The 27,223-nt window shown below is 38.4% G+C and overlaps 2 pseudogenes across 2 annotated transcripts; both read right to left on the reverse strand.

The window, feature by feature from the left end:
- Positions 1 to 6,630: 6,630 nt before the first annotated feature.
- LOC308414499 (small ribosomal subunit protein eS25-like) lies at positions 6,631 to 7,003 on the reverse strand (annotated as a pseudogene). Its single transcript has one exon. The product of its transcript is annotated as a small ribosomal subunit protein eS25-like (transcript).
- Positions 7,004 to 25,084: 18,081 nt separating this feature from the next.
- On the reverse strand, positions 25,085 to 25,712 carry LOC308415146 (receptor-binding cancer antigen expressed on SiSo cells-like; annotated as a pseudogene). The gene has a single exon. The product of its transcript is annotated as a receptor-binding cancer antigen expressed on SiSo cells-like (transcript).
- Positions 25,713 to 27,223: the final 1,511 nt, after the last annotated feature.

A 27,223-nucleotide genomic window follows, 5' to 3' on the forward strand; every position in this document is an offset into this window, starting at 1 on the left:
ATCTCACTCAGGATGATATTCTCTAGATGCAGCCATTTTCTTAAGAATTTGGTTAAGTAATTGTTTCTGGTGGCTGAGTAGTATTCCATTGTGTAAATGTACCACAATTTTTGTATCCATTCATCTTCTGAAGGACATTTGGGTTCTTTCCAGCTTCTGGCTATTATAAATAAGGCTGCTATGAACATTGTGGTGCATGTATCTTTGTTGTATATTGGAGTGTCTCTGGGGTATATTCCCAGAAGTGGAATAGCTGGATCTTCAGGTAGTACTATGTCCAATTTTCTGAGGTATAGCCAGACTGATTTCCAGAGTGGTTGTATCAGTTTACAACCCCACCAACAGTGGAGAAGTATTCCTCTTTCTCCACAACCTCGAAAGCATCTGCTGTCATCTGAGTTTTGGATCTTGGCCAATCTGACTGGTGTGAGGTGGAATCTCAGGGTTGTTTTGATTTACATTTCTCTGATGGCTAGGGATGTTGAGCACTTCCTCAGATGTTTCTCAGCCATTCCATATTCCTCAATTGAGAACACTTTGCTTAGCACTGTACCCCATTTTTTAATAGGGTTGTTTGATTCTCTGGTGTCTAGCTTTTTGAGTTCTTTGTATACCTTGTGTATTAGGCCTCTATCTGATGTGGAGTTGGTAAAAATCTTTTCCCATTCTGTTGGCTGCTGTTTTGTTTTCTTGACAGTGTCCTTAGACTTACAGAAACTTTGCAATCTCATTAAGTCCCAATTGTTAATCTTTGACCTTAGAGCTTGAGCCATTGGTGTTTTGTTCAGAAAATTTTCTCCTGTGCCTATGTGTTCTAAGGTTTTCCCTACTTTCTCATCTAATAGTTTCAGTGTATCTGGTTTAATGTGGAGATCTTTGATCCACTTACACTTGAGCTTTGTACAAGGAGATAAGAAAGGATCTATTTTCATTCTTCTGCATGCTGAATGCCAGTTGGACCAGCACCATTTGTTGAATAGGCTGTCCTTTTTCCATTGAATGTTTACGGCTCCTTTGTCAAAAATCAGGTGACCATATACATGAGGGCTCATTTCTGGATCTTCTATTCTATTCCATTGATCCACTTGCCTATTTCTGTACCAGTACCATGCAGTTTTCAGCACAATTGCCTTGTAATATAGCTTGAGGTCAGGGATAGTGGTTCCCGTAGATGTTTTCTTGTTGTTGAGGATGGATTTTGCTATTCTAGGTCTTTTGTTATTCAAGATGAAATTGCACATTGATCTTTCCAACTCAATGAAGAACTGTGTTGGAATTTTGAAGGGGATTGCATTGAATCTGTAGATTGCTTTTGGTAGGATGGCCATTTTTAAAATGTTGATCCTTCCAATCCATGAGCATGGGAGATCTTTCCATTTTCTGAGATCTTCCTCGATTTCCTTCTTTAGAGGTTTGAAGTTCTTGTCATACAGGTCCTTCACTTGCTTAGTTAGAGTCACACCAAGGTATTTCATAGTTTTTGTGACTATTGTGAAGGGTATCTTTTCCCTAATTTCTTTCTCCACATGTTTGTCCTTTGAGTATAGGAAGGCTACTGATTTGTTTGAGTTAATTTTATATCCAGCCACTTTGCTGAACTTGTTTATCAGCTGTAGGAGTTCTCTGGTGGAATTTTTGGGGTCACTCAAGTACACTATCATGTCATCGACAAACAGTGATGTTTTTATCTCTTCCTTTCCGAATTGTATACCCTTGATCTCCTTTTGCTGTCTAATTGCTCCAGCCAGGACTTCCAGTAGTATGTTGAATAGGTAGGGAGAGAGTGGGCAGTCTTGTCAAGTCCCTGATTTTAGTGGGATTGCTTCAAGTTTCCCACCATTAAGTTTGATGTTGGCTGTTGATTTGCTGTATATTGCTTTTATTATGTTTAGGTATGGACCTTGGATTCCTGTTCTTTCCAGGACTTTTAACATGAAGGGGTGTTGAATTTTGTCAAATGCTTTCTCAGCATCTAGTGAGATGACCATGTGATTTTGTTCTTTGAGTTCGTTTATATGGTGGATTACATTGATGGAGTTCCTTATATTAAACCATTCCTGCATCCCTGGGTTGAAGCCTACTTGGTCATGGTGAATGATCGTTTTGATGTGTTCTTGGATTCGGTTTGCAAGGATTTTGTTGAGTATTTTTGCATCAATGTTCATAAGTGAGATTGGTCTGAAATTCTCTTTCCTTGTAGGGTCTTTGTGTGTTTAAGGAACGAGGGTTATTGTAGCCTCAAAAAATGAATTAGGTAGTATTCCATCTGATTCTATCTTGTGGAATAGTTTGGAGAGTATTGGTGTTATGTCCCCAATAAATAACTGATAAAATTCTGCACTGAACCCGTCTGGACCTGGGCTTTTTTTGGTTGGGAGGCTTTTGATGACTTCTTCTATTTCTTTAGGTGTTATGGGGTTATTTAGATGGTTTACTTGGTCCTGGTTTAACTTTAGGATCTTGTATCTGTCTAGGAATTTATCCATTTCCTCCAGATTTTCCAACTTTGTGGAGTATAGGTTTTTGTAGTAGGATCTGATGATTTCTTGAATTTCCTCAGTTTCAGTTGTTATGTCTCCACTTCCCTTTCTGATTTTGTTAATTTGTATACTCTCTCTTTGCCCTCTAGTTAGTCTGGCTAGGGGTTTATCAATCTTGTTGATTTTCTCAAAGAACCAGCTCTTGGTTTTGTTGATTTTTTCAATGGTTCTTTTTGTTTCTATTTGGTCTATTTCTGCCCTAATTTTGAATATTTCTTGCCGTCTACTCTTCTTGGGTGTATCTGCTTTCTTTTGTTCTAGGGCTTTTAGCTGTGCTGTCAAGTTGCTGAGGTATGCTCTCTCCAGTATCTTTTTGGAAGCCCTTAGGGCTATGAGTTTTCCTCTCAGTACTGCTTTCTTTGCATCCCATAGGTTTGTGTATGTTGTGTTTTCGTTTTTGTTGAATTCTAGAAAATCCTTAATTTCTTTCTTTATTTCTTCTTTGTCCCTGCTATAGTTTAACAGAGCGTTGTCTAGTTTCCATGTGTATGTGGGCTTTTTGTTGTCTTTGTTGTTGTTAAAGACCAGCTGTAGACCATTGTGATCTGAGAGGATGCATGGGAGTATTTCAATCTTCTTATATCGATTGAGGCTCGTTCTGTGTCCAATTATGTGGTCAATTTTCGAGAAGGTGCCATGGGGTGCTGAGAAGAAGGTGTATTCTTTTACTTTAGGATGATATGTTCTGTAGATATCTATTAATTCTAGTTGGTTCAAAGTCTCTGCTAGTTTTACAGTGTCCTTGTTCAGTTTCTGTTTCCATGATCTGTCCCTTGGAGAGAGTGGGGTATTAAAGTCTCCCACTATTATTGTGTGGGGTGAAATGTATTTTTTGAGCTTTAGTAGAGTTTCTTTTATGAATGTGGGTGCTTTTTTATTTGGAGCATATATGTTAAGGATTGAGAGTTCCTCCTGACAGAATTCCCTGGTAATGAGTATAAAGTGTCCTTCCTTATCTTTTTTGATAACTTTTGGTTGGAAATTTACTTTATTCAATATTAGAATAGCCACTCCAGCTTGCTTCTTTGGGCTGTTTGCTTGGAAGTTTTTTCCCACCCTTTTACTCTGAGATAGTGTCTGTCTTTGTCTCTGAGATGAGTTTCCTGTATGCAGCAAAATGCTGGATTTTGTTTATGTATCCAGTCTGATAGCCTATGTCTCTTTATTGGGGAGTTGAGTCCATTTATGTTAATAGATGTCAAGGAATAGTTGTTTCTGTTTCCTGCTATTATTGCTTTTGTAGGTTGAGTTGTGTCTGTGTCTTTTTCTTCTTTTGGTTTTCTTACTTAGGAGTTTTCTTGTTTTTACTAGGATGTAGTTCCCCTCATTGTATTGGGTTTTCCACTTATAATTCGTTGTAGTGCTGGGTTTGTGGTAAGATATTGTGTAAATTTAGATTTGTCTTGAAATATCTTCATCTCTCCATCTATAGTGATTGATAGTTTTGCTGGGTATAGCAGCTTGGACTGGCACTTGTGCTCTCTTAGGGTGTGCATGATGTCTTTCCAGGCTCTTCTAGCTTTCCCAACTTGGTTCTTAGTCATGATGTTTGTGCTGGAATAGAAACCCTGACTAAGACAATGTGCTACATATTTTTATTATCCATTCATCAGTTGATGAATATTTTCTCCATTTCCTATCTATTGTGAAAAGAGCAGCAACGAACGTAGCTGAGCCAGTACCTATGGAATAGGATGTCGGGCTCTTTTGGGCAGATGCCAAAGAGTAGTATAACTGGGTCTTATAGTAGGTATATTTGAGCTCTTTTTTTTTTTTTAATTCTCCACACCGTTTCTCAGTTCCATCACACCAGCTTGTATTCCCATCAACAGTGTAAAGGGGTTCTTTTCCCTAACCCTCCTCAGCCTTTGTTAGCTATTGTTGATCTTAGTCCTTCTGACAGGCTGAAATGAAACCTCAATACAGCTTTTGAGGCCTTTTGAATTGTTTCTAAGCTATTTTTATTTCTTCTTTTGGGATCTCTCTGTACATATCCATGGCTCATTTTTGAATCGGGCTGTTTGTGTTTTTGACTGATTTTTTTGAGTTCTTTATATATTTTCTATATCAGTCTTCTGTTAGACCTATAGCTGGAAGATTCTCTCCCACACTGTGGGCTTCCTCTTCATGCAATTGATTATTTCCTTGGTGGTGCAGAGCCTTTTCAGTCATTGCTCCTAATTGCCACAGCCTCCAACTCCTTGAGTCTCTTGCTTCAACCTGCTGCGCACTGGCGTTTATAGGCATGTGTTACTACACACAGGCTCCTAAGGGCTTTCTTAAACAGTTTCCAGTCTGCTACCACAGAAAATGGAAGCAAGGCTAGAGGTGTGAAGCCTAAGATCCAGGCAGAGCGATTAGCTGTTAGAGTTTTTCACTTCTGTGGAAACAATGGAAGCAGGTCTGCCTGGTGTATGAAATAAAATACAAAAGTTGTATTTGTTATTAACATATCAGGAATAGCATGGCTTCCTGATTGTGTCATCTAAGTTTTGCACCCTAGGTATGGTCTTGCCTCACATCCTCAAACTTGATCTTACTTGTAAAGTAAAAGAAACTACCCTTTTAGTCTTCTTTGTAAATTACCTTTGGCAATTAACCCAGTCTTGGTACCTGCTCGTACACTGTCCTCTGAGAATAGCACAACCATTACCATGTTATTTGGAACAAGTGTGATTAATTGTATGCTGACCTCCACAAGTTCAGGGCTATTGCCATTTTCCCATGAAAGGAGGGCTTGGGGTTGTTGGTCAGCTACTCATCAAAGTGGCCAGTTATTTCCTCTTTCCTGCTGGGCCATTCTGCCCCAGCTCCATCTAGTCTTAAGATGTACAATCTCCCTTCCCCCCAAATCTCTCTTTTTTCATTCATTCATTCATTCATTCATTCATTCATTCATTCATTTTCCCTCCTTTCTTTCTTTTCCTTCCTTGCATTCTTTCTTTCTTTACCTTTTTTCCTTTGTTCCTTCCTTCCTTCCTCTCTCTCTCTCTCTCTCTCTCTCTCTCTCTCTCTCTCTCTCTCTTTCTTTCTTTCTTTCTTTCTTCTTGAAGTTACCCATGCTCCTGCAAGCCCAGAAACTCCCTAATTTGTTAAAGTATAATTGGGTGGATTCACTCCCTTGCTCTGTTAATTGGGCCCAGTGTGAGGTTCCTATATGTTTGTTCAAGTCTCCCAGGAAAAGTCATGTAACAGCTGGTAAAATATGTGAAATTTACTTTACTTTAAAAAATAAAGGCCAATGTTCTTTAAGAGGCTATGAAGATGGCCAGAATTTTAATAAATGGTTGTCTTAACTATGTGAAATGTGTCACTGAAATCAGTCCAGAGTCTTACTATAACCTCAGAATATAAAAGAGGTTTGGCCTATCAAGGAAGATTCTTGACAGATCTTCAAGTCTAAGGTCATACCTCTTTGATGTAAAAATACCAGTGTAGTTCCCAGGCCTGCCTCATTTTGGTACTGCCAGAATTGATCCTTTTGTACTAAGAAAGATCAATACTTTCAGATTGGTTAGAGGTAAAAAAAAAACTAATGTGGGTGTAGTATCAGCTTTTCTGAGAATATTGTTGGATGGAAAATTCAGACTAGTTCTCAGCCTGAGTCACTTGAAAAAAAAAAAAAACACCTGGATGTGCTCATTTGCAAATGGAAAGCATAATTGTACCCATTAATTTCTTCAGATGGTGACATTTAAAGGTGAAAACAGTAATGAGGCTGGGGTGTAGACCTGAGGAGCAGGGTCTGTAAGGCACCACACGAAGAGTTGCCTTTGTGGTTCTGTGAACTGGCTTTGGTCTAAGCTCATAAAACAAGATTCTGTTATGATTTTACTGTAGAAGGCACCAGATATTTTCCATTGTATCTTGTGAGCCAATTTTGTATCAGAGATTCATAGATTTTGGGGGAGGGGACATGAGACCCACTTTCTGCTGAACAATGTGTGTGTATAAATTGTACCTAAGGATTGGGTCCCTGTCATCTTTCTGAGTAGCTTATAACCTTTCCATGGAATTTGAGAAATTCTTTCTTTCTTTTTTTTATTCAATAAAGTTTTATTTTCCCAAATGCACAGCTGAGTGAACCTGTTCATGCATCTTTACCAGCAACTGGGGCATCTCCACCCTTTGTGTTTCTGGTATAAATGACTTGGGCTCTGTGCTTTGAAACCAGCTTGCTAAGTCCTTTACTATGTAGCTCTTGAAGGACTGCCCTGGACAAGGAACTTTGAATCTTCAGTCTCTCGGAGACCACGGCTAGAGTAATAAGCTTATAGTTGGGAACTTCCTTACAGAGTTTGTCGTATGTAGCTTTGTCAAACAGGACGAGATTGTTCAGCTTGTCCCGAACTTTGCCTTTGGACCACTTCTTCTTGGCCTTGCCACCAGATCTATTTACTGGGTCTTTGCCTTTTTTTGGCCAAGTTTCTGGCATCTTTCATCTTGTTGTCTTTGGGCAGCATGGCAAAGCTGAGAGAGTAGTGTGGGCCACTGCAGCCTCACTAAGATGTTGGGAAAAAAAAGGGAGAAATTATTTCTAACTCTGTCTCTATTACTTAGAAGTTGCCATTTCCTGAGCAGAACACTAATAGCTCAGGCACCAAGATCAACAATCAATAAATGGGACCTCTTGAAACTAAAAAGCTTCTGTAAAGCAAAGAATTTAGTGTACAGAATTGTTTTAGCTATCCTGTTTCTTTTTTTCCAAATGAAGTTGAAATTTGTTCTTTCAAGGTCTGTAAAGAATTGTGTTGGCAGTTTGATGGGAATTGCCTTATTCATAATAGCCAGAAAGTGTAAGCAGCCCAGATATCCCTCAACCAAAGATGGATATAGAAAATGTGGTTCATTTACACAACGGGATATTATTGAGCTATTAAAAACAAAGACATGGTGAATTTTGCAGGCAAATGGATGAAACTTGAGAGTATCATCCTGAGTGAGGTAACTGAGACCCAAAAAGACATGCATGGCATGTACTCACTGATAAGTGGACATTAGCCATAAAGTTCACTATAACCATGTGCAATCCATAGACCCCAAGAAATAAAGTAATAAGAATGTCCCAAGGGAGGATGCTTGAATCTCACTCAGAAAGGGAAACAAAATAATCATCAGAGGTGGATGGAGAGAGTAAACTAGATAGAAGAGGGAATGAGGATGAAGTATGGGGAGAACATCAGGAGAGGGCTGGAAATGAGAATGGAAATTGTTAAGGAGCATCTCTGGTACTCACTGGAGACTTGGGACAAGAGAGGCTCTGGGGAGTCTAAGGGACTCACTGACACTCCTAGCAGATGGAGATATGGAATCTGAAGTGGCCACGACCTGTAGCCAGGCAGGACTTCCAGTGAAGGGAGAGGCAGATCAATCCACCCACAAACCCTTTAACCCCTTTAACCCCAAATTTGTCATTTGTACAAGATGTGCAGGGATAAAGATGGAGCAGAGATTGAAGAAACAACCAAAGAATGACTGCCCCAAACACTTGAGACTCATCTCATGAGAGAGAGCAAATCTATGACACTATTTTTCCATTTATTTATTTATTTATTTATTCATATATTCATCCATTCATTCATTCATTCATGCACTTTACATCCCACTTGCTATCTCCCTTCTGCCCACCCCCTCACGAGTCCATCCTACCTTCCTCCATCTCCTCTGAGAGAGTGGAAGCCCACCCTGGGCATCTATCCCTTGACCCTGGCACATCAAGCTTCCACAGGGCTAAGTGCATCCTCTTTTACTGAGGCCAGACAAGGTAGGCCATTTAGGGGAGTGGATTCCACAGACCAGCAATAGCTTTAGGGACAGTGCCCGCACCAGCTATTGGGGGACCCACATGACGTAGCTGCACATCTGCTACATATATGTAGGGACTTAGATCCAGCCCTTGTATGTTCTTTTGGTTGGTGGTTTAGTTTCTGAGAGCTCCCAAGGGTCAAGGTTGACATTATTAATGATACTGTACTTTGCTTGCAGATTAGAACCTAGCATATCTGCCTCCTGAGAGGCTTTATCTAGCAACAGATGGAGGCAGGTGCAAGGACTGAAAGCCAGATATCAGGAGGAGCTTTGAGAGACTTGCAGAACAAGCCAGAGGGGTCAAGAACACCACAGAAGACATACAGAATCAACTAACCTGAGCCCACAGGAGCTCACAGAGACTGAACCACCAACCAAAGAACATGTGTGGACTGAACCTAGCCTCCTACATATTTGTAGCAGATGTACATGCAATTTGGTCTTCATGTGGGTCCCCTAACAAGTGGAGTGGGGACTGTCTCTGACTCTCTTACCTGCCATTGGATTCCCTTCCCTTACCTGGACTGCCAGGTTGGGGCTTCACTGGGAGAAAAAGGTGCTTAGTCCTTGTGGGATTAGATGTCCCAGGGCACAGTGATACCCAAGGTGGGGGGCTTCCCCATCTTTGATGCAAAGGGGGAGAGACAATGTGGGAGGGACTTACATAGGTGGACTGGGAAGGGAGAATGAAGGCAGGCTGTTATCAGGATGTAATGTGGATAAATAAATAAATTAGCAAAAATTTGCCATTTCTCCTTGGTCAACATTTCATTTACATCAAGAATAAATTTTCAAACTGTTCCTGTCAAACTCTTTTATGAACGGATTACTTGAGAACAGTTCTTAAGCCTTCCCCTGGCTTAGAACTTTAAAGTCTTTTTATAGTACAAAGATAATTACGGGGCTGAAGAGATGACGTCGGGTAAAAGCATGGACTATTCTTGCAGAGTACCTGAATTGGATTCTTGGTAGCCACAGAATGAAGCTTATATTAACCCAAGACTCCAGCTCAGAGCAGATCTGATTCCTGTGGCCTTTGTGGGCATCCACATTCCTGTGCGCACACCAACACATAGACACACAAATATACATATGATTAAAAACTAAATCTAAAACCTTAAAATATATACTTTACTCAATTTTCTCCTTTTCCTCCTAAAGAACTTTCTGTGCTATTAATATGGGTTTCTCTTAATGCATTCCAGAAGAATTAAGTCTTTATACCTCTTGCTTATACAATATTGATGATGATATTGTTAATGATCATTAACTTACAATTATCAACTGTTTACTAATTCTCAGGCAATATACTAAGGATTTTATATGTATTCATTCCTTTTATTCTCTTGATAATCCAATAGAGAGGGAAATAATTATTTTTCCATTTTAATGATTAGAATGTTGAAACAATTAATCTTCCCATGTTCACAGTATTAATTAAACCTTTATTGCTCCCCTGATCATAATACTATTATGGTATCTTATATGTTTATCTTGTGTATATCAACATACATACACTAACATATTGAAAAGTAAGTGTGGGTAAACTTGCTAAATGTGTTCACTCCTGTGGTATTAGTAGTTTTTAAAGGAAAGCTAAGCTGACCTTTATCTATACTAAAACTATTCCCTCAGGAATATTTCATTTCTGTTTTCTAATAATATGCTACTTTGAAGAGCAAATTAGTTTTGTGAAGGATGCTACATTAAGTTTCAAAGTACTAAAACCAAAGGAATTTAATATTTTCTCATTTATTCTATCTATGTGTTTCACAGATACTGGTTAAAGTTTTATATCAGTCACTACTCTGAATATTGTCCCTTAGCTGTACTACCTACCCATCAAGTGGCAACTAAGGAGAACCATTGTGTGACCCCTCTCAATCGACTTCTGGCCACATTGTTACCCTGTATTTGACTATATATAAAAATATGCATACCTTACAGATGGAAGTAATTCATCCTTGAGTTAGGTTTTGTTGTTTTTCAAGACAAGGTTTCTCTCTATGTAACACTGGCTGTCTTGGAACTCACTCTGTAGACCAGGCTGGCCTCAAATTTGGAGAATCTTCTGCCTTCTCAGTTCTGGGAGTAAAAGTATGTTTGTGGGTGTTGCTTCCACATCTGCCTTATGCTCATTAGTGTTTAACATTGCTGTGACTGAGTATTTGATGTGTTGTCTCACAGTGTAGGAAAGGATACTGCTTACCAGATAAGGAAGGTATGGTGCAGGAGTTTGAGGCAGCTGATCACACTGTACCTCCAGTCAGGAAGCACAGATGAATGCTGGTGCTTAGATCATTTATTTTAAAATTTATATTTTAGTCTGTGGTCCCAGTCTACATGTAGGATAGGTATTCCCACCTTAACGAACTTAATGGAGAAACACCTTTCACAGACGTGCTCAGAAGCCTGTATTCTGTGGGATTATAGATCCTGTCAAATGGACAATATTACCCATCACAGTGTTGCACTTGAATTCAGATAGCAAAGTTTAATACTGTCCCAAAGGTCAAGGTACCAAAGTATATTATTTCATTTAAGATTTGAAGGCAAAGGCATTAACACTTGGATACGAATCTTGACTACCACTTTGCAGATGTATAATCTTCAGCAAGTTCAGTCTTCCTCCTTGACCTCAGTTTCCTCATTTGTATAATAATGACAATATTATATCTGCTCCATAGACTTCTTGTGATCATTAAACAGGTTAATAATCAGGAAACTGCTTTCTGTCCAGAGAGAACATTAGATTAGAAATATCAGTAATTATTAATTGTACCCTAGGGGTGTCATTTTCTATATGAAATTTCTTGTCTATCATTTATTTTTCTCAGAAATAAGTCTATCATTTTCTCAAGTATGCCTCAAAGCATGGAATTGGAAATGCTGTTTTTAAACACAGGCCCGTATGAAGATTACCCACTGGTTCTAGTTTCCTGCAGTTGACTTCTGAGCAGCCCAGGGCTGGGACTTCCCCAGGTGGAAGGCAGAGATGCAGCTTCTCAGATGCTCTCACACTCGTGTGCTACCTGTGATTAACCCGGTTATTGGCTTTCACAGCTCATGCCTTACTGTAGATGTGCAGTCATTTTAACTTAGTTCAGTGATCTCTGAAGTGCAGGGTGGATGGGATCCCAGGAATATGCCAGCTTAACTATTTGGCTGTGAGGAACATGTTAACATTTACACTCGCTTTTAACCTAGTTTGTGGCTGGCACCGACCACAAATCTCTCTGGGTTGGACACAGCACATCTGTATGCCTGAACCTTGATGAAAGTGAGTGTTTCACAATGGGAAGTGCTGTTGGTCGAAGGCCTTGCGTGTTGGAGCATGCTGTGATTTATCTGTACAGGGAGATAGTTATTTTGCTTAGGGAGCTTGTATGATCTTAGTTATCAAATCTAAGTTTGCAGAACTCATTTGGCTGTGTCACTCATCTGTGACACCCTTGAGGGCTCACTAGTTATCACAAGGGAAACATCTTAAAACTTAGTATGCTTAGAAATGGATCATCTTCTTTTCTTTTAAATAAAAAGACAACTATTTCAAAATTGCTGACCTTCTCTTGCTAATTAGTTCACAATAGGACATGTCTGAGGGTTTTACTGCTGTGAACAGACACCATAACCAAGGCAACTCTTATAAAGGAAAACTGGAGCTGGCTTATAGGTTCAGAGGTTCAGTCCAGTATCATCAAGGCAGGAACAGGGCAGCCTCCAGGCAGGCATGGTGCAGGAGGAGCTGAGAGTTCTACATCTTCATCTGAAGGCTGCTAGCAGAATACAGGCTTCCTGGCAGCTAGCACTAGGGTATTAAAGTCTAGACCCACAGTGACACACCTATTTCAACAAGGCCACACCTCCTAATAGTGCCACTCTCTGGCCCAAGTATATACAAACCATCACAGAATGATATCTAGAAGATATTTGAAAGAGAAAACCTGACCTGTTCCTTCAAGATGGTCTCAGCAATGAGTAAAAAGTAACGAGGAGGCTGAGACAGGAGGATTGTGGGTTCCGGGCTTGCTTGAACTACAGAAATTGTCTCTATCTCAATAAATCAATGCATAAAAATGGAAAATGCTTTACAGTATATGCCTTTTAATCTGTTATGTGGCTTATTACTTTGTTACCTAAAACATCTGGGGTTTGCATAATGTTAAAAGTCGAAAGAAATAGTTCCAAATTCATTAAATGGTTTTCTATGTGAAGAATTGTGGTTAATTTGGAGCCCATTTGTTAAAAATCAGAGGCTACTTGGTTTAGTTTGTAAGCATAACTGATTGGTGAATTTTCTTCTTGGTGACAAAGGGCACTCAATACTTCTGAGTAATTGGAGGTGAAACTGAAGAATGCATTTGTTATGATATATGAAGTATGGATAAGGATGTATTGTTTTTTAAAATGTAAAATGTAACTATGTCATTCCCCCTTTCCTTTTTCTCCCTTCGTCTTCTCCCATGTCATCACCTCTTTTTCATTATTATTTTTTACATACACCCAGATAGATGCTAGATAGATGCACAAATACATAGATACAATATACGGTGTGGTTTTGTTGTTTATGTGTATATTCTTTCAGAGCTGACCACTTTTTATTGGACAACCAGTTAGGAGGTTCATCTTTGGGCGAGGATCATTTTCACTTTCTCATTCAGCAGTCGTTAGTTACCATTAGTTATTATGAGCTATCGTTCAGAGTTACCGTGTTTATCAATTGTCCAGATCTTGTTAAGCCAGCTATTTCTTGGAGATACATCCTCCCAGTCAATTTCTGGTCCTCTGCATCCTGTTTTAGTATCAGAGAACTAATAGTGATTAAGAGGTATTGACTGTGGAACTTCAATGGTCTGGTAGAAGTCTGTTCTGATTCCATCTGGGCCTGGACTTGTTTTTAGGCAGAAGTCTTCCTCAGGCTCATTTGTTCTATGTTGTTGATCTCAGTTTGATTTTGGTAGTTTGGATGAATCAAGAAGATTATCTATTTCTTTTGGATTTTCCAATTTACTAAAACTCAGGTTTAAAAGTACGCTTTTACAATAGTCTGAGGTTCTCTCGTGTTAACTCTATGTTTCTCTGTTCATTCCTGATTGTGTTCATTTGGGTTCTCTCTTTCTTTTTGTTAGTTGGGCCAAGGGTCTGTTCATCTTGTTTATTATCTGAAAGAACCAGCTCTTAGATTCAGTATTTCTTTGTATTTTTTGTTTCTATTTCATTAATTTCCCTTTTTTATTTTTATTATTTCTTACCACTTACTACATTTTTGGTTTCTTTGTTATTGTCTTTTAAATATATAAATCATTGAGTTGGGTCATTAAATAATGTATTTGTGCCATTTCTGATTTTTTTCTAAAATGTAGAAACTTAAGGTTAGAAGTTTCCCTATTAGAACTGCTTTTTATTTGCCCAGAGGGTTTTTTTGTTGCTGTGCTTTTATTTCTGTTTAATTATAGAAAAATTATTTTTTGACTAATTCATCACTCAGTGTTTATGCACTTAATAGTATAGATTTATTTCTGCTCATTTTAGAGTTTATTGCACACTGGTAGGCTAGGCTACATAGAATTATTTCAAGCTATCTGAATTTGTTAAATGGTGTGTGTGTCCAGGTTGTAGTCTATTTTACAGAAGCTTCTGTGGGTTATTTATTGAATGGAATGCATTTCTTCTTTGTATGTGATATTCAATAGTTATCAGTTAGGTCCTTTTGAAATAGGGTGTCATTTAATTCTGAAATTTCTCTAATTTATTCTCTAGATAACCTGTCAATTAGAGAAAATGGGATGTTGAAATTGCTTACTATTATTGGGTTCATATCAATGTGTTTTAAATTCCATGGGTACATTTCTTATGATATTGCGTGTACCAGGGATTAATGAATATATATATATATATATATATATATATATATATATATATATATATAATTATATATATAATTATATAGTTTTCAATATTTTTATTGGAAAACTGGGAATTTCACATAATACACTCTAATTATACTCACTTCTTAGTCCTACCAGGTCCAATCTCCACTGTGTGACCTCCCTTGCTCCCCCAAATTAGATGAAAAACACTCTCAAGCTCTATTTGTGTTGCCCATAACATTCAGAATGCAGTGTTCTTTGTTTCTTTTGATTGTTTTGTCAAATATTAGGATGGGGACAAATATTTGGTTATTTTGTCAAATACTAGGATGGAAACATCTCTTGCTACCTGATCTCATTTGCTGGAACACATTTTTGAGCTCTTTCACTTTAAGGCGGTACCTATTCTTGAAGCTGAGTTTCTTGCAGACCACAAAAAGATGGATTGTATTTCTTAGTTCATTCAGCTAGAGACTATATCTCTTGAGTGAAAACCTGAAGCCATTAATATTTAAAATTATTACTGAAATATGTATTGATTACAGTCATTTTTGTTTGGCTATTTGTGTTCTTGGTTCTATTTACTAATTCATTAACTATAACTTCATTTATTTTCTTTCTAGTGTCTCTTGCCTGTGCTTATTCTTTTATTGCATTAAGCTCAAAGTATTGCTCTCAGTCTTTTCGCTTAAGGTTGTTTTGTGGAAATTAATTTTTCGGAGGGTGTTTGTATCATGGACATTTTTTCTTCCTCCTTCCACTATGCCAGGTAGTTTTGCTGGGTACAGCCATTTAGGTTGGCAATCATGGTCTTTTAATTTTTAGAATGTTCCAGATTCTTATGGCTTTTCATGTTTCCACTGAGCAATCAGTTGTTATCCTGATAATTTTTCTTTCATATGTGACTTATGTTTTTTTCTTCTACAGCTTTGAATATTCTAGTGTTTTAACTATGGCATGTAATAGGGAATTTCTTTTCTGGTCTTATCTATTTGGTGTTCTGTGTGCCTTTTTTTTTTGTATCTGTATGTATATCTTTTCTAACTTGGAGGAAGTTTTCTTCTATAATTTTGTTGATGATCTATGTCGTTGACTTGAAATTTCCCTCCCTCATCCATGTGGAGGATTCAAAGGTCTGGACTTTTCATGGCTTCCATGATTCCTGTGTATTCCTTCCTTGGTATAAAAATAGTCAGAATCTTTGCGTGTGTTGTCTAATTCCTCTACTGTATTTTCAATCCCGATGGTCTTCTTAATCCATTCTGCTTGCAAGGCTTTCCCTTGAGTTTCCTACTGGAGTTGGTGATTTTTTCAATTACATTTTTGTTTCAGCTGCTGTTCTTCTTTTTAGTTCTAACTTTATCGAATTGTGATTTCCAATCCTAAATTGTCTTTGTTATTTCATTCATCCATATGTTTCTATTTTTTAACAGCACCCAGATGTTTATTGTTGTCATCATCTTGAAGTTCAATTAAGTGTTTGTTTATATTTTCTTTAAACATTTGAACTCTTTGATTAAATTCATGATTATGTATCAAATTCTGTGTCCTGCAGTTCATCTAGGTAATTTTCCTTAGATAATATTTCTATAGGACTAGTAGGTTTGATAAGAGACATCCTGGCTTAGCCATTCATATTGTTTTGGTGTTTGTGATGTGACCTGTCCTGTGTACATGGACTTCTTTCTTAGCTAGTTGTGTGTCTGATGTGAGATCTGGCCTGCCTTAGATTGGGACAGTGTAGGAGCTGCATGACTGGAGCTAGGCCATGAGCTTGTAAAACTAGTACATGAGCTGTTTAATTGCATCATACAAATATGGCTCCCAAACCATGAAGCTGTAGTGTGGCTTGTGGATGCAGAGATGACAGTGGGTAGAGGGAAGAATTAGAGTGGGAAGGACACACTTTGCAGGCAGAAGAGACTCCTGAACAAAACTGGTTTATGGGCCACATGTCTGAAGCTAGGTCTTGGGTGTCAAGAATGCATTTTTTTCAACGTGCATTTAAAGCATTTTATATATTCTTTTGTGTTTATTTTTTATTGGATATATTTGATTAACATTTCAAATGTTATCCCCTTTCCCAGTTTCCCCTCTGTAAACCCCCTATCCCAAGACCCTCTCTCTCTGCTTCTATGAGGTTGCTCCCCTACCCACTCCCTCCTGCATCCCTGCTCTGACATTCCCCTACACTGGGGCATCGAGCCTTGGCAGGACCCTGGGCCTCTCCTCCCACTGATGCCCAACAAGACCAAAGGATGCATTCTTTTTGTTTGAATCAACCAAGATACTCATTGAAACCTAGTGCTAATATAACCTAACTTAGAGCATATTCACTGAACTATTATATCATGAGGTTTTTAAAAATCATGGGCTGATGTTTAGTCACCGTCTTCTTAAAATTTTGGTGAATGATAATTTTAGAAAGAAAATTATTATCTTGAAAGTCTGGTCTTTATAAACTTTTAAAACAGAATTTATAAAACAGTCTTGTTTTAAAATATGGGAAAATTTTCTCAGTTCTTAAAAATGTTTATGCATCCTTGTGTCATATGTAATAAGTTAGTTTGGGGGAGCTATCTGCCCTTCGTAATAAATTAAAGGCAACTGAAATAGACTAATTGTTTTCAGTTCTTAGTGGGCGTAACTTTGAATTGTTTTCTATGGCCAATACAAGCAACCTGGTTAAGGGAACTGGTATTTGGATGAGGGGAATGTTGTTCCCTCCACTTCCCTCATGCTCTATAGGTATTATGAGTTCTCATCTTTCCTCAAGTAGGTCACTGAAAGTCTATCTGCATTTCCTAAAATCGGGACAAGTGGAAAAAGAAGCTCTGGGAAAGTTCTAATGGGTGTGTGCAGGTCAACAGCTCGAGAAGAAATGAGTCAAAGGATGGTGAGATCTAACTTTTAGGGCATCTAGTCCTCAGTCTGATTCCAACTTCAGGCCTCAAAAGTTGTCACAAGGTAATAGTCTATGATATATCTAATTTTCTGTATGAACCTGCTTCCAGTCATAAGAAGCATGCAAAAGGATAGTAAGGAATGGCAAGGGCTGAATAGCATTAGATTGTGATGTTCCTCCCCCACCCCAGTGTGTAAGCTATAGAAAATGAGGTAGAAATTAAAAGCAGGAGGAATATTAGACATACTTAATGTTAATCTTCATTCTATTGGTTTTGTCCTGATTCTGTAACTCAGGGTAAGTAGTCTACAAATTCGTTTGAGTTAATCATTTTGATCTTTAAGTGTGTGTGTGTGTGTGTGTGTGTGTGTGTGTGTGTGTGTGTGTGTAGCAGGGAGGGGAATTCTTGCCACAAAAGGAAGATAGTTTTACCTTAAGGGTGATTAAGAAGATGAAATTCATGGAAAAGCACTTAGCAAGGAGTTCAAGTTTGTTTCTTGTTGAGATAAATACATGGCCAAATTCAATTTAGGGAGAAATTGGTTTGTTCTATCCTACACATACAGTCATAGTCTATTATTGAGGGAAATCAGGGTAGGAACTCAAAGCAGAAACTGCAGAGGATGCTTATTAATATGCTTACATAGTCAGTTAGTATTTCTTATACAGCAAGACCCACCTGCCGAGTGATGGGTTAGACCTTCGCATATCACTCATTGATAAAAAAAATTTCTTACTTTATTTTATGTGTACTGGTATGAGATTATCAGATACATTGGAACTAGACTTGATGAACACTTGTGAGCTGTCATGTGGGTGCTGGGAATTAAATCTGGATCCTTTGGAAAAGCAGATAGTGCTCTTAACCATTGAGCCATCTCTCCAACCCTAAAGTTCTTCCAGACACTGGCAGAACAGAGGAAAATCAGATTTGGGTATCTCAATGGACACTCCCTCTTCCAAGATGATTTTAGGTTATGTCAGGTTGATAATAAAAAGTAGCCAACACAAAAGGAATCTAGACTAGAACACAATTTAACATTAATGGAATCTAGATTAGAATACATATTTAAAATCAATAGAATCACTGAACAGGTTGTCACCTCTTGGTGTTCTATGGCTTACTTATTATTAGTGTATATTATATAAATTAATGAGTTTCAGTGTGACATAATCTTACATGCATATATTCTACTTAGACCACAATCAACCCCTATTATTTTCTTTGTCTTTTCTATACTCACAGTATCTAACAGAGGCTCAAGAATATACTAGATGCTCAGTTAGTACTTGTTGAATTGAATGGAACTAGTTTAGAGACATATTAGACATGGTTGTCTTAGGATTCTGTTGTAACCCCAGGCTTGAGACTTTCAGTCACTTTAGTTACTCTCTTCCAAAATACTTTAGTTTTGGAAGGTATAGTTGATGTTTCTGGTCCCAATTCCTACCAAAACAACTGTTTTAATATATTTAACATTTTCACCCTGTTAGGGAGAAGAAAAAACTTATAAATCTATCATTATATTAAATTGTCTTCATTAATAGCATTGAACCACTTGACTCTATCCTGGCCTTCAATACCAATAGAGGAAGACTGCCAATACTATCATGGTTCTCTGACTAAAGACCATTCATAAATGATTCTTTCCCATTGGACAATCAATGTGAAATTCCTGAACCTGGCTCTAAAGACACGACACCTAATCATGCCCCATTTCAGCAATTTAATTATTTATCATCAAGGTTCCTGCTCGGATTAGGTGGGTCTCACCATTGAGCTCTAAGCACTGACCACAAGCCAGATGGTCAGCTTTTTCCTTTGCTGGGATCTCCCATTCTCAAAGTTGAACCTTTACAAATTTACTAAGGCCTCATTGAGTTCTTTGAGGATAACTCACCCATCTTGGATAAGTGTCAAATGTATATATTTATGTTTCTACAAATGACACTGGACCCACACAAGGTCATAGGGAGGGTCTTTTTCTCCAGTTATTTTTCTCACTAGTGTTATGTTTTGCCAAATAGATGTGGTTAAGGCGTAAGTATACTGGTATTCTTTGTAAATCTGAATATAAGGGATTATGACAGCATTCATGCACATACTAATCACTTTCTGAGTACATACTGTATTATAAAACATGGATGGATCTAAGAGCCAGCTAAGTATTTTTTAAGGGAGTCTCAAAAATTCTTAGGGAGAGGAGTTTGCTAAATATTAAATTTTCATTCAGTTACCTGTAGTTATTTAATCTGCTAACAGCGGGGTACTTCCTGTTCAAATTCTCTCTCTCTCTCTCTCTCTCTCTCTCTCTGTCTGTCTCTGTCTCTCTATCTCCCTCCCTCCCCTCCCTTTCCTCCCTCCCCCCTCTCTCTGTCTCTGTCTCTCTATCTCCCTCCCTCCCTTTCCTCCCTCCCTCCCTCCCCCCCCTCTTTCTCTCTTTCTTTCTTTCTTTCTTTCTTTCTTTCTCTCTTTCAAATATTTACTCCTTTAGGATAGGCAGTTAGTTACTGGACTGGGAGAGATATTTATTAGTCAGCCACTGGTATTTTGCCCATGTTCCCATGAATGACCCCTCTCTCATGCCACTCTATACTCACTGGGCTGCCTAAAATATAAGGAGACATTAAAACAGAAGTGGGGTGAGGTAGAAAGATACCAGCAAGAGTTGGGGTAGGGCAGGTATGTGTGATGAGATGAATATGATCAAAATACATTATAGATATGTATGAAATTATCTCAATGACATTATTATGTATATTATGCCCAATTAGTTATATGTATTAGTATATAATTATTATGCATGATTAATTATTTGTATGATTAATATAGGCAAATAAAACCTTAAAATAAAAATGAGAAATAGGAAAATACAAGATTATTATTTTTTTAATGAATGGCATGAATGCTTGAATTTGGTCATTAAAGTGTTGTGTGATTGCATAGACTTGTGAAATTCAAGACACTTAGGTTGCCCATGTACAATCTCACTGAAGATAGAATGTCCTGGTCAGGAGCTTGTTAATATCCATATTGCTCAGCATTACATCTCGGTGCCTAGAATGCAAAATCTGGCACATAGAAGGATTTTTGACACTTTTGAAGAAGAGTGAGACTTGGGCGATTTGGATTCACTCTGATGTGCTGACAAAGTAAGGTTCCTTAAACTCCAAAGGGCAATGGTAACCTCACAAAGTTCCCACTATTCCAAATGAGTTCTTAGAAAATATCCAGCTAGCCCTCCAAACAGCCCTTGAAACTTTCTATTAGAAAATCCCCCTTTTGACAATAATAACATCTTTTCCTCTTATCTGAAAACTAAAGTAACTTTATGTGTGTTTTTTAATACAGCACTAAAATACTGAATCCTATGCTATCTTTTTTTACATATCTGGCCTACTTTGCAGTGCTACGTCTTGTACATCCCACCACGAAACAACAAACGTTAGTCAGGGTGCATCTCTTGTGGTATTTGACACTCAAATTTTCAGTTGGCCACCTTCTTTACTTTTAGCAACTTCATAGTAACCACAGCAAACTGTGAGAAAACAGTTGATCATTCTGTCACCTCAGATAGAAGGTGATTTAGAAGACAGTTTGGAGTCTGTTTAAAAATACCTTCAAATGAATATGTGTTTAACACAATCTCAAACTCTTGTGACTTCATTTTCTAGGGAGGGCAAGATCCCCAAATGATTTAACTTCCATTCTCCTGCCTACAGCCAAATCATCTGGACTGTATGCTGAATCTAAAGGAATATTGCTAAATATGTTCTTCAGGCAACAATCCAGGGAAAGAGGATCTGAAACACCACAGTCTTTTTTTTTTTTTGGTAAGAACTTCTTGAGAGCAGCATCTCTGAAAACCATGTTCACAAAGCTCTGCTTCCTAGTTACAGCTTTAGAGTGTTCTCTCATAACAACAGCCTCATGGTTCTTCCAGAATCTATTTTCCTTCTGTTCAGCCTTGAAAGCTGTTGCCCTTATCAACAGGAGGAGAAGCCCTTGGTCCTATGAAGGCCCCTTTCCCCAGGATAGGGGAATGCCAGGGTTTTGAAGGAGGAGTGGGGGAGTAGGAGGGGAAGTATCCTCATAAAAACAGGGAGGGGTAAAGCTGGGAAAAGGATAACATTTGTAATGTAAATACATAAATTATCTAATAAAAAATAAGATGCTGCCCTTCAGTGAAAAGAACATGAGAGAAAGCATGGAGTGGGGACTGATACTTTGGGAGTTAACTGGACTTTTTAATTGACCACATCATCCTTGATTCTGATACTGACTCTAAGACCATATATCATGACCTATGTTTTGCCTGGTATGTTCTTGTCTTCAACCTTGGCAATTATAACTTCTAATTTCTCACATCTCAGCCTAGTTCCACTTCTTTGAAGTGTACTACTCTGACTATTTAGAATGTAATCCCAGTAAAGGCAGGGATCATGTTTGTTTTGTTTAGCTGTTGTATATACCACCACAAATTGCCTTCCTTTTGGAGTGTACAGTCTCAGAACAGAGTCTACCAAGATCTGCCAAGCTTATTGACCCACATCTGCTGATTTCTATGAAAAGAAATACTATAATGAAAAAAGATGAAGCTGCCTCTTAGTGTATCTAAATTTGGGTGTATAAGTTGATGTGTTTAAGAATAAAAGAATAAACAGTTGATCACATTCTTTTTAACTGTTTTTTTAATTTAATGTAATTTATTTCTTAACTGAGCACTTGTAAAAACTCCTAAATGCCTCTTTTCCAGTCTAGTTTTCATTTTCTTTTTTTCTCCTCTATTTTTATATTAATTTTTTCATACAATGTATTCTGGTTATGGTTTCCACTCCCATAATTCCTCCCAGATCTTCCCCCTTTCCCCTCCCTTCTGAATCCATACCCTTTCTGTCTTTCATTAGAAAACAAACAAGCAGGTAAAGAATAGTGATAAAATAAGACAAGACAAACTTGCATAGGACAAAACAAACAAACAGAAGATAAAGAGCCAAATAGAATGCACAAGAAAAGCATACAGACCCAAGACACATATGTGTGCATACACAGGGATCCCATGAAAACACAAAACCAGAAGCTATAATATATATGCAAAGGACCTATGAGACAAAGAACCTCCGAAGATGCCACTGAATTTATTTTTTGTTGGCCATCTACTGCTGAGCTTGGGGCCTGCACTTAATAGTGCTTTGCAGCCCCAGTGAGACACCATTGGAAAAACTAACTTTTCATTTCCAAGGGTTTATCAATTGGAGATTGTTAGACCTGGTGGTAAGTTCTGTACCAACTGAGCCATCTTGCCAAACTTAGTGTCCCATATTTTGTCCTGAATCTCTATTTAGTGTTTTCATCCACTTTATAGCAATCTATATTATTCACAAGGCTATTACAAGAACTTTAAAATTAAGCCATAGAACAAAATTTTACAAACTATTGAACTATGCATTGAACTATGGGGTACAACTAATGTGACTATACCTTCCCAAATGGTATTCAGAAAAGCCGTAGTGTACATTAGGATGTTAAAGGTATTGTGATATGTTGTGGTAAGAATACTCCAACCCCACACCGTCTTGCAAATTTGCTTCCATTTTATCTCTCCACTCTGTCCAGATGAATTATCCTCTTCTGGGATTCTTGTCCCTGTCTCATATGACCAGCCACACTGAATGCTTTGACTCTCACTTGGGCTATGTTCTGTACTAATTTAACTTGCATTTCCTATGTAGATAGAAAATATGGAAAGTTGATCATTGGGCCAAGAAGAAACCCTACCCCAATAGATTGCTGGGGTCTCACTGAGTATTGTCAGCAGCATGAGAAAGCCAGAAGTCTGACATTCAGGAGCTTGCAGCACGTGTATCCAGCTCAGAACAAACACCGAAATGGGAATTGCTCATTGTTTTGGATGTATTTTGTTGTCATGGTTTTTATAACAGAGTACAGCAATCTTTGTGTAAAAACACTGTTATCATAGGCATTAATGCATGCCTAATTTTCTAGGTGCAGTACTTGGAATGTATCTTCTTCGAAGGTAAACTTAATGACATTTGTATCGTAAATGCCGTTATTTCTCACTGTCAGTCCTCTGTGAACACTACAGCCTCTGACAGTCAGTGAAGCAATAAAGAAATCAAACATGCCCACCTAACCTTTATGAAAATACTTCAAATTATGATTTACTTTTTAATCTCCCATGGCAGCAGTAAAATTAATGATATACATCTTGATGGGATACACTGCCCACTTTGTAGTCATACTTACGGTATGGCCTAACCAGAGAAGGGTTCCTTGCCATCACAAACAGAGTGGCAATGGTCTTGAAGAAAGAGGGAGGTAAATGTTGGTATTTTATATTTCCAGGGTACCTATCTATGTAGTTGCCCTTCAAACAGCGTAGAGAGTAGAGGGGTAGTTTTGACAGATCCCATGTTAACCTTTTGTATTTGAATCGAATGTTTCTTTTACTTTTCCTTTGCCATTTAAACAAAAGAGAACAAAGAATACCAAGGAAAACTCAATGCACACACACACACACACACACACACACACACACACACACACACACACAAAACTAGGAAATCAAACAAACAGAACCCCCCCAACTCCTGCAACCATGACCGTTTGAAAGTTTAAAAGGAAATAATATGCTTCATGTAAACAGAATTTCAGTTTATAGGATTTACTGCCAAATCTCTTACATAATTAGTTGGTGTCTAGGGCATTAAGCCACAGGAATGGGACATGTTAAATTTAGAGATGCCAAATTAAATAAGTTTTGTTGAACTGATGCTAACACAATAAACTATAAGTTGAGTAACTACTTTCTCAGTGTTTCCACAGTTTCAAGTGCTAATGCAATGTAGCTGAAGATAGCAGTGTCTGGCATCAATGTGAGAAGAGGCCTTTGGTCCAGGGAGGGCATGTTTTCCTAATGTAGGGGAATGCTAAGGCAATGGGGTGGAGACGGGGATTAAGAGTGCACCTGAATGAAGACAAGGGGAGGTGGAGAAGGCATGGGAAAGGGGAGGGGGATGAGAGTGGGATGGGGGAAATGGATAACATCTCAAATGTAAATAGAGTATCTAATTTTAAAAAAACTTCACCAAAAGTAAATAAATAAAAAAAAGTGCTAATGCAAAAAAAAAAAAAAAAAAAAAAAAAAAAAAAAAAAAAAAAAAAAAGGAAAGAAAAAAAGAAAAAACCCTCACACTCCCAGGAAGCAAATGTGTTAGTTTTCTAACATCTCATGCATGCTATGTATTACTTCAGTATGTGAATTTGTTTTGTGATGCTTGAGTTGTGAACACTTTGAGGAAAACCAGAGCTTGACCCATAAATAGGTAGTGAAAGTATGTGTGTCAAATCTATGAATGTGATAAATATATCTACAGTTTCAAGACAAAGTAATTAAACTTATGAATAGTTGACCACCCAGTCAAATTTTCCCCCTCCCTTTGAGTCTTGAGATTCTCTCACCTCTGAGATCTCTGGTACATTCTAGAGGGACCCCCCCACCTCCAACCTCCCAAGGTTGTATATTTCAAGTTATTTTATAAATATGCACAATGAACAAAAGCATAAAAGTAGCAAAGTACTTTTCCACCATAAAATTCTTTACACCCATGTCCTCAGCTAGAAACACTAACTTGAGAGAGGTACTTGTCAGGTATATTTCTCTTGAAATAACTTCTCTACAGCAAACAACTGTCTTATATTTAGAACACTTTGAAGAAAATAATTATCTCATCATTTTTGTGTTTTGAGTCTTGATTGCAAATAGTTCATGGGAGAATCCTGGTATCCTGGATAGCTCAATAAACACATTAAGGTCAGGCAGAGTGTATTCTGAAAATACTGTCCAGTCCATACAAATGCTTGTTGTGTAGCCTACACTTCTCCTGCTGGCTCGGACACGCCAAGGCATGTGTTAGGGAAACTCCACGCTGACTTTGTTTTACTTCTTCTTCATCAGCTGTTGCTCTTCCTTCTCCATTTTCTTCCTTGGTCCTTCTGCTTCTCTCTCCTCTCTGTCTGCATTTTCTGCTGCCTCAGAACTTCCACTGCTTGCCAGGTGGCATCTTCTTCCTCTTCCCATGCACTGGTATTTTCTTGCCATGTATCTATATCACCTAATTCTAAAGATTGATGAATAAAAGGCATATCTTATAGCTGCCAATCTCCTGGAAAAACCCGTGCTACCATCTGGGACACCAAAATTCAATGCTTCTCTCTTCTTAATGAGTTTTCCGTATGGTTGGTGTCATGTCCTTGAAACAGTCAGGTTCCAGTTCCAAAGAGTTCTGCTGCGTTGCCACATTCCCATTCCCTTCCTTGGTCTTTATGCTTGTGGGTGCATCTTCATCCCAGAAAGTCCACTGCTCCACATCTGTCTGCTTAGGGGCAGAGGAATAATCGACTTTAGTGGACAAAGTTATTTAGTCTCCACTTAGTTTTCTTCCTCTGCCAAATCTGCATATTAATCTCTTCAGGAGTGAAAACACCGTTGTTAGGCAGGTACAAACTTTAGGTAACCGAAACTGAGTGACGGCCATGGTGAAAACCAGAAGCTGCTCCTCCCCCCACCGACCGTGCTCTGAGCTGCTGCAGGCTAAGCATGCTCGGGAGGTGTGCCCGAGAACAGCAGCTGTCTGGCCCCCTTGGACTTTCGACGTTCAAGGTCTTTTCCAATGATGTCTCTTCTCCTTAAATTGGTTGTTAACTTTATATCAAAACCAGTCAGCCATGTCTCTGACGGGGGTGCAGGGGAGGTTTCTCATTGACAACAGGTAAAGTTCAGACTTGATCTTGATATCCATCACCAGAGTCACAGGAGAGGAGCCCACATGAGCAAATTCCTAGTTAGCCAAGTGCCTCAGTGGCTTGGTCACTAGTGTTGCTCAGCAATTCTTCATGGGGGAAAAGGTATTGGGGTGTATCTTCTTCACGAGTATCAGACATAATATAGAAAAGGGGAATGGGGTACTTACTGTTTTAGGAATGGCATGATATTTTTTTTTGTTTTTTTTTTTTTACATAATTTTTAAAATTCACATTACATCACAATCATAGCCCCCTTCCAGTTCTGCCCAAACAAGTGCCTTCAGCCATTACCTCCTCCCCATTGTTTGCAGAGAAGGGGAAGTCCCCCTGGGGTACTACCCCACCCTGGGACATCTAGTCCCAGTAGGACTAAGCACCTCTTCTTCCATTGAGGCCCAACCAGGCAGTCCAGGTAGGTGAAGGGATCCAATGGTAGGCAACAGAGTCAGAGACAGCCCCCTCCACTTGTTAGGGGACCCACAGGAAGACCAAGTTACATGCACATCTGCGCCCCTGCATGTGCTTTGGTTGATGGTTCAGTTTCTGTGAGCCCCCATGATCCAGGTTAATTGACTCTCTAAGTCTTCTGGTGTTCTTGACCCCTTCTGGCTTGCTCAGTTCTATCCCACGCTCTTCCACAAGACTCTTGGAGCTCTGCTTGATGTTTGGCTGTGGGTCTCTGCATCTGTTTCCTTCAGCTGCTGGATGAAGCCTCTCAGGAGACAGTTATGCTAGATTCCTGTCTGCAAGAATAGCGGAGTATCATTAATAGTGTCAGGGGTTGGATCGCTTCCATGGGCTGGGTCTCAAGTTAGGGGTAGTGACTGGGTGTTCCCTCAATTTCTCTTCCATCTTTATCCCTGTGCATCATGTAGGCAGGATGAATTTTGGGCTGATATCCTCCTCCTTCTGGAAGAAATGATATTTTCTACCTTCTGATGCTATCAGACTCCTTAGCACACTGGTGAGGACTTGGAGTGAGATATGAAGTACAGTTTCATATACATGTAATCATAAATAAATGCTCACCTGATCCATTGCTTGCCCACCAGACTTTCCTTTCTTCATTTTTCTATAGTATTTAAAGTATTGGCTTTACATCACATTAAGAAATCCTTGAAGAAAGCTGTGGACTGATTCTAAAATCATTTCAATAAAATCATTTAAATAAAATGATTTGATGTATCAACGTGAAATTACTAAAGAATATATAATAAAATTTAAAAATCACCTAGTGAAAATACAATGTATTTTAGCAGCTCTAAAACAGAAT

The sequence above is a fragment of the Micromys minutus genome (assembly GCF_963924665.1).
Source record: "Micromys minutus genome assembly, chromosome: X".
Lineage (NCBI taxonomy): Eukaryota > Metazoa > Chordata > Mammalia > Rodentia > Muridae > Micromys > Micromys minutus.